We start from the raw sequence: 11,519 nt of genomic DNA, 5'->3' as shown, positions 1-11,519 counted from the left end.
GTGTTCAGCTCCCTTCTGTTCAGTTTGCACCTCCTCTAGCTCTTCAGGCAGCGATTGTGCCAGCCATTCAGGCAGGACCCCCACTACCATCTTTTGGTCCTTCTCCCTCTCCGCTCCGGCTGGTCACTCTGGATTTCTCGTTGCCGGTCATCGGATCCGTCAGTGCTCAGCCACCAGCGCCTGCTGTTACCACTGCTGTTGTGGCGGTGTCCATGACCACTTCAGCTCCGGCGGATCCTACAGTGCAGCCTTAGACCGAGTCTGTACCAGCTCCAGCTTCTACGGCAGATCCTGGATCCAAGACTAACTCTGACCCCTAGCTTGCGTTTGCACTTCTATCACGACCGCGACCGGATGTGCCCCACCTCCACCTTCTTCCTCTGGGCTGTAGGTTCGGGTTACCCTTTTGGTGTTTGGCACCAAAGGGGGGAGATATGAGAGTTGTGAGAGCTAGGGGGGTTAGGGAGTTAGTCAAGAGTGTCTTGTGTATTTTGATGTAATATATGTGCTTGATACTCTCTGTACTAGCTCCACTTTTCTATGACTCTTTAACTCGCAAACTCTATAATATGCTCTCGATGCTTATTTTGACTGTGTGTGTATTGTGTTTTCACCTAATATGTTATCACCAGTCTTTTAGTTCTTGTTCATCGATTTCATTACATTCTTATATGAACAAGAAACTTACGTTGTGTATGCGCCTATACTTATTATTATTTACACGCTCTTTCTGTCGAAAATTATTGAGTATAACTAACCATCTTCTCTATTGACAGAAAAACAAACAAACTACTCTCACACTCTTATAGGGTTGTCATCAATCACCAAAAAGGGGGAGATTAAAAGCATCTAGGCCCCTGGTTGGTTTTTGTGATCAATGACAACGTAATATTATATGTGACTAACGTGTTTTGCAGAGACAAATGGTAATTTAGGTTGCATTACAGGAAGATGTACTATAACGGTGAAAATAATCCCTGAGATAAGAACTTGAAGCGACGGCTAAAACGACGAAATAAAAGATGAAGGTCTTCGTATTCCGAGTGTCAAGGAGTTGCGAATACTCGGTATAGAGTTAGGTCTTTTATTTTGTTTTAGCCGTACTATAAAGAGGGGTTGTCGATGAGTAGTTTGACTAAGAGAGTTCTAGTATAGTGTTGGTGCATATTCACACTCACATCTAGTACTAGGTGTCACTCTATAACACACTCACAAGTTAGAACGAAAACGGATTCGAAAAACATAAGAAAACAAGACTTAGGGTTTCTAGCCTAGGGGCACCGGACTGTCCAGTGCGCCCTCTGTCAGTGGGGCCAGCCTGGCCCGGGGAAGACCCTTCCCCACCAGAAACCCGAGAGCGAATAGTTCAGAAAATTGAATTATAGTCGGCACACCGGACTGTTCGGTGTGCACCAGACAGTGACTATTCACTATCTGGTGTGCCAACTGCCCAACGGCTAGCTGTCAGAACTAGCCGTTGGAAGTGACCGTTGGCGCACCGGTGGCGCACCAGACTGTCCGGTGCGCCCATGCGTAGCCAGGGTTGGTAACGGCTAGTTGGTGGGTGAGAGCTATTTATACCCCCTCCACCCACCATATTGAATGTCTTGCTGCCCAAATTTACTCCCATACATTGCTAGAGCTTTGCAAGCACCACAAAACATAGTGAGGTGATTAGAAAATCTTAATCCCGCATTTGGACCTCATTAGTGCTAGCGAGAGCCACCTAGAGCACACACCGCATGCATTAGGCTTCTCTTGGTCAAGTGAAAGTCTACGGCTTTCTACTCTTAGTGATTGGCATCACCTAGACGACTTGGTGGCGTTGGGAGCACGGTGATCACCTTGGAGGACTTGTTTGTGACCCGCCTCGAGATTGTAAGCGGTCGTGAGAGATCCACCGCGCCGGAGTGGCAAAGGATCATCTCATAGTGAGCACCTGGTTCTTGCGAGGACCAAGGGGGAGCGATAACCTTGCGCGGGTGCTCCAACGAGGACTAGGGGAGAGTGCCAACTCTTCGATACCTCAGAAAAAAATTGGAGGAGTCTTCTACACTTTGCTTTACATTCCGCACTTAATTCAAGCATTTTACCTTGTGTATTTGTTTAGCAAGTAGTTGAAGCATTGTCTTAGTATCATTATATTTCTAGTAGTATTCTCTTATTGCTAGTTGTTGGGGTGAAGTTGGGCTCTTGCTTAGGGTTTAATTATTGTTGATTTTTAGAAAAGCCCAATTCACTCCCCCTCTTGGGCATCGTGATCCTTTCAATATAGATCTTGAGAGAGCCATATTCCTTAGGGCAATACTTAGTAGTTTAAATTCTCTAGCCCCTCGTCTCCTAGAGCGCTCATGATAGTAAGCCCTTGAGTAGCCTTGTGTCCCAATGCACTAATGAGAATATGCTTAAATCCCTCCGACCCCTTGTGATGCGGAGCATTATGAAGTATAAGTGTTTAGGGTAATTTGGCATCAAAACACACGATGACACTTGGGGACCCTCTGTTGGCCCCGTGGTATTAGACTCTTTGGTGCCACCTCAAAAAAGCAGCTAGACCTCGAGACTTTTGACACCCAATGCACTATGAGAACTAGGTACTCGACACACCCAAGTGTGAACCTATCGGGGCCATCGAAGATAGTATAAGGAATGGACCCACCTCGGAAAAGTTATACTTGACATTGTATCATGACTGAGGGATGAGCCCTGGTACGACTCCAAGAATAGGATAAGAAGATAGTTGGGACTTAGCAGGTGGGGTCTAAGGTTCATATAACCTTTCTCCTCCCTTGCACTATAAAAGGGAGGAGGAGAGCAATGTGAAAATAAGTTGGTGCAGATTGATCCCAAGTCAACATAATTTACTCTACACCAATGACAATAATAATGGTGGATTAGGACCATTAGGCTAGAGCTCCAACCAAAAACATGAGGTGAGAGGGAGTTCAAAAAAAGCTTTTGATGCTCACTAGTATTTGAGATTGTAATTTGTTTCTCCTTTGTGTTTATTAATCAATGAGTAGCAAGAGGACATAAGGTATTACAAACATTATGTCTTGAACCTCTATAATTTCCCATGTGCTAGCTCCCACTCGTGCCTAGGTTCAACACGACCACCGACCTACGTCGTGCTCCGTCTTAGTTATATCTTTTTCTGGTACTCTTTGTACTCTACTGTATTATGCAATGACATTTGGTGCGCCAAGTAGGAATATGGTGCATTTCCTTTTGAGTTTCTTGTGTTTTGTTGTGTAGCACAATTGTGGCAATGTTAGCATGTTTGCCAGTTCGAACAACTATCTCTATAACCTACTCCATCAACTCAAATTGTGATCCACGCCATAAGAGGCATATAAATCTCATGTAGTCCTCACTCTAGCGACCTTCGTTGGATGGATATGGCTCCGTGAGCCGACATATAACAAACATGTAGGCTAGTCTTTTGTGCGCACCCCACTAGAGCGGCAATGTCCTAGGGACATCACACCATCTACCCCTACATACTCTAGGGGAGTGTGACCATTCCGCACATGTTACTCTCCTAGTGTTGCACCATGACCAAGGCCAGGCAACCTCCAAGATTAAAGGCTTCTCCCTGCACTGAACATATACCCATACTTGGGATACCCTAAAGAACAAACAGAAAATAATGTGTACTCGTAATTGGGATACCCTAAAGAACAACACAAAAGCTCCATAGATTTGACACGGGACGACCTCCGACCAAGAGAAACCCTAGTTCGAGGAATCCAACCAAGGGAAGGACCGACACCTCGACCTAAGTTCCCCTAACTAGGATTTTCGATTTAAGTTCACCCAATTAGGACGAATCCTATCATCAAAAAGCAACCCAGACTTCCCAGACCAGGATAGACCCGACCTTAATCACCCCAAACAAAAATCCCGACCAAGTCATCCTAGACAGGCAGCCCTGACCTCAGTCAACCTAAGACAAGATGATCTAAAATCAAGTGTTTATGAAAGGACCCTGACGAAGGGGAAATCCTCCAGCCGGGTGGTGGAATGCACCCACCCTGATCCTAAGATGAGGAGAGGGCCTAGAGGTTTGTTTGATAGAATGGATGAACAAAAGAACACAAGGGTTTCGAGTGGTTCAAGCCACCGGAGCGTAATACCCTACATCCATTGTGAGTTGTATTGCTGAGAGCTTGGGTGTCCTAGGTCTGAGTGTGAATCTACCCCCTCTGTATCGCAAGTGCCCTCCTTTTTATTGTGCAAGGGGGCACACTACAAGGGAGTTGGGCCCCGACAAGTGGGCCTAGGAGTTACTATAATACAAAGTGTGAGGTGTTGGGTAGAGCTAGCGATGCTAGATCTTCTGGTCTCGTATCTCCTCTTGGTTGCTATGCGGGCTCTTAGAATGCTATCCTCTTGCCCTGTCTAATCAGAACACAGGCGCAACCACGCATGCCTTAGTGTAGGTTGTGGTGTAGTCTGGTACAATGTCGTGCGTAGGGATGTATGGATGGTGTCGTCCTATCTCCTTCGCATGTCTCTTCATGCCTCCATAACGCATGAGGAACAGTAGAGGTCATAATGAAGGGCGCCCAAACGACGCATTGAGTCAATGCTCGTCTTGGTAACATGTGTGTAACAGTGTATACCATACATTGCAGACTGGGTGCGCCGTATGCATTCAATGCGGGGAGTATGTCACCTACCACTGACGTGGGCAAGTGTGCATCCCTCCCGCTCCTAACACTAGCGGCCCCACGCTATAGGCTTATGTTAGGTGTCGCTTGGTGGCTTACGTCAGGTGTCCAATGCCACGCGTCGGCATCGGACCTCTGCCTAGGCAAGAAGCATGCTCGGGAACACATGGCGATGTGGCACCCTCGGACCCTCCCTATTTGGGAATCCAGAACAATGCTTGAGGGTGCATAGGCCTAGCCGTAATGGTCCAAACATGCAGCTGCACGAGACCTCTCCTAGCTTGAGGTACAGATGGCTCACGCGGGGTCTGGTACCACTCTCGGAAGTCCAAAACTGATCTTGTAGTCAGAGAGTGCCTTTATTCCAAAGTTGTGGAGCCCCTTTGGACCCCTCTAGGGATCTGATGGGCCCTTATGGAGGTCTAGGCTCCGCCTGCGAGAACCCAGACCTCCAGCCAAAGCTGTCGGTTACTCCCTTTATGGGACTCGTGGTGATCGCAGTCCAGCTTAGGAAACGAGCCCCATTGGCCCGCAACTTTATATGGTGGGCCTAAGCCTTGAGTCGAGCTAGCCAACTAGTAATCCCGTGGTTATGGGAAACCACACGGGTCTCACCATGACCCAGCAGGAGTGGGTACCCTATATTTAGGGTACCGATAGAGGCCCACGGGCCCACCTCGGATGAGGTGGCGAAGCCGCAGCTGGGGCCATACCTGCGTCTTGCTCCAAAAATGCTAGTCCTGAGCAGTAGCACTGCGCCTGTAGGCTTCATGTCGAGTTGTTTGCTTGTAAACACATTGATGTTGTTGCAGAGACAAGAAATGGTTTTGCCCTTGCGTACACCAAGCTCGGGTCGAAGACAAGAAACTCTCTTTACTGGCCCCTGGCATAGGAATTCCTTAGAGGTAGTCCCAGATGTCTGAGACTACCTTTAGACCAAAGAGCTATTCCTAGGCATGGTTCAAGAATAGTGCTTAGCAGTGTACCCTCGTGATCCTTACTTTGTTGCACTCAATCTATCGAGTTATGCAACTGAGCTTTTGTCAAGCAGATTTTTGCATCCGAAACTTAAATTTGAACGAGGTGTGGACTTTTAGATACCTGGTGCAGAAAGTACTAAGTCACCTATTATAGGGTGGTGGAAGGTGTAGGCTTAGGTACGGGACTAGGCTAAGTGGCTACCCAGCTCCGGACCATCCCTAAGAATGTGGACTTTTCCCTCAGACCTGGCTCCTATCAGTATGTACCTTGTTCAGCATAATGAGGGATCACAAACTAAGCGACAATGCTAGTTACATAGTTCAAATTTCATGATAACAATCAAAAGTAAGAACCTCGAGCGAGGGTAAAAAGAGAATCATATCTAGGTTAAGAATATAATGATAGAGCCAATGCATAGGGATTGTACCGAGAGCAAAACCTTTCTACATTATTGGATATGTGTGATCTTGCGCAAAAATCACCAGGGACCGGGTTTACAAGGACGGTCCCTACTGGGTTGGACCACAGATTGCGCCTGAGACTGGGTTTACATAGGCAAGCCTTACCGGACTGGAACACGTGCAAGTGCAGCTTGGCTCAAGGGCAAGTTTTTGTGTTGCCCCTCAGGTACCTTGACTACCTATGAGGTAGTTTCGATTGTCTGATGGAACCGCAAGACCAGAGGTTGGCCCTGAATAGGGCTTAGGACCGAAGCTTAGCAGCGTACCAACAGGATCCCTACTTTTTTGCGCTCAATCCTTCGAATCATGCATCCAAACCTTACTGAGCCTAGTTTTAGGACCGACCCTTGAATATGGAAAAGGTCCAGAGCCCTAGGTACCTATCCGACGATACTTAGTCAATTGTTCTAGGGTGGTGGAAGGTGTAGGCTTATGGTACGAAACCAGGCTAAGCGGCTACCTAACTCCAGACCTCCGCTAGGAACGTAGACTCTTTCCCTTAGGCCGGGTTCATAGTGATTCGTTCCTTATCCATCATCAAGCGAGGTCCCGAACCAGGTGCAAGGTTAGATACATAACTCAGATTTCATGATTATAATAGAAGTTTGGATCCACGGTAGGGGCAGAGGAAAACATCATGCCCAAACAAGAAAAGAAATCGATGGATGAGAGTAAATCCTTCCTTTACAACTAGATATATGAGATTTGCGTAATGAACAGAAGAGATCGGGTTTACAAGGGAGGCCCCTACCGAGCTGGACCATAGATGGTGCCGGAGACCGGGTTTACATAGGTGGGACTTACCGGACTGGATCATAGATAAATGTTATCCTATCACAATGGAAGAGTTAATTTTCATACTACCTTGTAAGTAGAAGGTACATGGCAGACCTAAACCATTTGAGCTCTGTTGCGCGTCTAATTCGAAGGGTAAGCAGCAACATATGCCGTTTTGGTGATAGCCGGAGGCGGAGCATGTTGGAAGCCGACGGTGGCTACCCCAAACGCCATGAGTCCTAGGCTGTTGGCCGACACATCCTACCCCAAACGCATGGGCTTGTGTCGTGGCCGACAAGTTGAGCGTTGGCGATGCGGACCTAGCAGCAGGCCAACGCAATGTACCACACTAACATTGACGCTGCCTTGCCCTTGAAACACCACTCGTTTGAGTGGTGGGCCAATGGAGAAACCATCACGATCGACGTCTGCCACTGGCGAGACCAAGGATAGAGGTTGGTTGAAGGTGGTGGTCGTTGTGGGTCAATGCAGGTCTTAGCCTCGCTTTTGTAATGCCTCCAGGCGTGTGGGAGTGCTCCCCGCAGCTGGTAGACCACCTCCGCCATGATGAGGTTGACAAAGGTGTAGCCTTTACTAGCTTGTTTGTTGGGCTCCACTGGTATGGTTGGAGACTGAGCACGCCATAGGGCTCAAACCGCAGGCCAGGGCATAGGTCGGCACAACAAACCACGTGGGCCATGGTACGACTCAAGGACCCTTCCAATGGATTTTTGAAAGGAGTCCATGTTAACAAAGGCGTAGCCCTTATTGTCATGGCTTCCTAGAACCCATTGACAGGTAGAAGTCATCCCGCAGTCGGAGGAGACAACTCCACATACCATGGAACACAGTGGTCGACCGATGGAGGCACTCTCTCATGCACTCGGCTGTTGACCTACGACGAGAACCTCGAGTGCCACTATATCTTGCTGGGGGTTAGATAGAGGCGACCTCAGGCATGGTGGAGACTAGCGGGGAGATGGCAGCAATAGCCTGCTCTGCCATGGACAAGGCTCTCACCGCCTTCACTTGATGGCAGCGGCTCGCTTCCTGAGACGTCGTCTGAGGTCGACGGTGAACCTCTTGATACGTCGATTCTCTACCATGCGCCAAATATCGACAGATTCACCACGATCGAGCTCACCGGTGGATGAGTGGGCTGTCATATCAATCAAGGGGCCAGGCCCTGACCCCCTACCTAGCGCTCAAAATGTCGGAGGGGAAATCCTCCAGTAGAGTGATGGAATGCACCCACCCTAATCCTAAGATGAGGAGGGGGCCTATAGATTTGGCTGACCGAATGGATGAACATAAGAAATACAAGGGTTTAGAGTGGTTCTAGCCACCGGAGTGTAATACCCTACATCCACTATGAGTTGTATTGCTGGAGAGCTTGGGTGTTGTGGGTCTGAATGTGAATCAATCCCCTTCTATGGGAGATGGATATACCATGGGTCATTGTCACATGGACACGTTCCATGGGTCGCTTGAACAGACCCCCGATAAGTCATCGCCAAGATGTGCTATTAGGCCGACCTTCGGGAAAAACAGGTGCTACCGAGAGGATGACATGTTTAGCTAGAAAGATTCCTAAGAGCACGACATAAAGATGTTATCTATGCACATATATCACAGAGGAGCCAACGGAATTCCGTGTAACACGCCCTGCATGCAAACGGATAGCAGATCACATGATGCCAAAACTCGAAGGGAATAACCACTGGAAGAGTCGTCACGCAATAGTAGCAAAAGTAGATAGATCCAGATAAGATCTCACGATCTGTAAAGGGACGTCTCCTCAGCTGGTTATATAAGGCTCAGAGGGTACCCCTACAAAACTCTCTCGACATTCCTCTCGTCGCAACCATGCCACCATTAGACTGATAGGTCTCATCCATCATCACCCACAAATCGTATGTAATCCGTGCACTACCAGCAAACTCAATACTCAGCATCAAACATGATGTAGGGTATTACGCATTCAGACGGCCCGAACCTGTATAATTCCTTTGTGTACCGACGTGCTCATGTAGGTACCATCGAGTCACGATCAGCGATGCCGCCCTCCCAAAAGCACTACGTGGGTTACCCCGTAGTGCGCAGTCAGGACCTAAGCACTGATACCCTCTGTATCGCAAGTGCCCTCCCTTTTATACTCCAAGGGGGCACACTACAAGGGAGCTGGGCCCCGACAGGTGGGCCTAGGAGTTACTATAATACGAAGCATGAGGCATCAAGTAGAGCTGGCGGTGCTACATCTTCTGGGTGCGTATCTCCTCTTGGTCGTTGTGTAGGCTCCTGGCATCCTCTTGCCCCGTCTAATAGGAACACAGGCGCAGGCCTTGGTGTAGGTTGTTGTGTAGTGTGATATGTTGCGGTGCGTAGGGGTGTATGGACGGTGGCGTCCTGTCTCCTTCGCTTGTCTCCTCATGCCTTGGTAACGCACGAGGAACAGTAGAGGCATAATAAAGGGTGCCCAAGTGGCACATTGAGTCAATGGTCTTGCCTTGCTAACGTGTGGGCAACATTGTATCCCATGCGTTGCAGACTAGGCGTGACGCGTGCATTTAATCGAGGGGGTACGTCACCTGCCCCTGTCATGGGCACGTGCACATCCCACTCGCACCTAATGCTAGCGGGGCCCATGCGAGAGGCTTATGTCAGGCGCCACCTGGTGGCTTACGTAAGGCGTCCCCGGCCACGCGTCGGCACAGACCTCTGCCTAGGAAGGAAGGAGGCCCGGGAACGCGTGGTGATGCGGCACCCCCGGACTCTCCCTATCTGGGAATCCGGAACTTGCCCGAGGGGGTTTGGGCCCTAGCCATAATGGTATAGACACGTGGCTGCACCAGACCTCTCGTGGCTTGAGGTTTGGATGGCACACACGGGGTTCGGGATCACTCTCAGAGGTCTGGAACTGATCTTCTAGTTAGAGAGCGCCTTTATTCCCGGGTCGTGGAGCCCCTTCGGACCCCCTCTAGGATCTGATGGGCCCATGTGGGTCTTCGGGCTCCACTTGGGGTAACCCAGACCTTCGGTCAAAGTTGATGGTTACTCCCTTTATGGGACGCGTGGTGTTGGCGGTCCAGCTTAGGAAATGAGCCACGCTAGCCCGCAGCTTCATATGGTGGGGCCTAAGCTCTGAGTCGAGCTAGCCACCCGGTAATCCTGTGGTTATGGGCAACCACATGGGTCTCGCCTTGACCCAACAGGAGTGGGTACCTTATATTTAGGGTACCGATAGACCCCATGACCTAGAAGCCACACAACATGGCTAGGGGGAAGTGCATTTATGATATTTTGATCACTCGGCGCGGACTCCTAACTGAGGCGTGCAAAGGGCAGAAACATGTACGATACATGAGACTAATGACTCCTCCAACCAACTATTTCACCATCAAAGGTACGAATAGGGCCTCACAGGTCATGGTCAGTCACGCTCCAAGGGTATAGAAGTCAATAAAGCCAGATGTGAGGAAAGCAAGAGAAATATGAGGAAAATCACCACATGCCTCTCAGAAAAGCATACCTAGCAACATGGCTTCGAACACGTTTAGGACTCAACCACCCCTATAGCCAAGTCATCTCAAGGATGACAAAGCAGACACACTAGAGCAACTACACGACTAAAGGTAGAGATGACGTACCCCATCAAAAACATCATATAACAATGATTACTCGCTCCCTCCGCTATATAATGGATTGGGTGCCTCGTTGTGGAGGCAGGCAAACTAAGTTGGTAACATTCCTCACACGAGCACGAAAGCCAAGCGCTTCGCCTTGTAACACACAAAACCAAGCAACAAAAACTTTAGCTCCATACTAAATGTAGGGCTCTCTCCGAACCCATCTAAACTTTCTTCCTTAGAATCACCAAGTGCAAAGCCATTAGGACAAAAGCACGCTAACCCCATCCTAACCTACAAATTCACTAACGTCGGGTCAAAACCATGACACTTATGCACAACACTTTGGCCTTAGCCACATCATTGTACCTTAAAGTATGATTCTATGTTATACACTTTGCATGCCTTTAGGGTGATTCTACCTTATACATTATATGTCCTTAGAGCATAAGAGCCTATTTATATACTTCCTAATTAATAGGAATAGAGATCTTGATTAACAAATATCATGCAACTTCTTTAATCAGATGTCAAATATTACCCACATCTATTTTGGATTTCATGCTAGCCAAAAATAGAAAAAAAACTATTGAGTGTGAACAAATATAAAAATATATTCTTATACAAGTTTGACTCTTAGATATGCTCGCGAGGTGTGTTTGAGAGGACCCTCCATAGAAGCTAGAGCTATTTTGGAGCCACAAGCATAATTTATGGCTCCTCAAAAATAACTTTGGCTCCTCTATTTTCTACTAAGGGCTTGTTTAGAACCACTGAGTTTTTAAGAAACCAATTTATAAAAACTAGGGTGCTTTCAAATACGACAGTTTATGCTTCAGTTTCTAGAAACTAGATTCCCAATTTCTAAGAAACCGATAAGGTGGTCTTCCTTAACTAAAACTAGGTTTTGCCCGACAAATTATATACTGCCATTAGTTGGTTTGGTGAAAATTATGGTTATTGCCATGGCTCCCAAACATATGCATGTGATCCCATTGATG

This window comes from Zea mays, chromosome 4, assembly GCF_902167145.1.
Source record: "Zea mays cultivar B73 chromosome 4, Zm-B73-REFERENCE-NAM-5.0, whole genome shotgun sequence".
Classification (NCBI taxonomy): Eukaryota; Viridiplantae; Streptophyta; class Magnoliopsida; order Poales; family Poaceae; genus Zea; species Zea mays.
Note: the sequence above shows the minus strand (reverse complement) of the source record.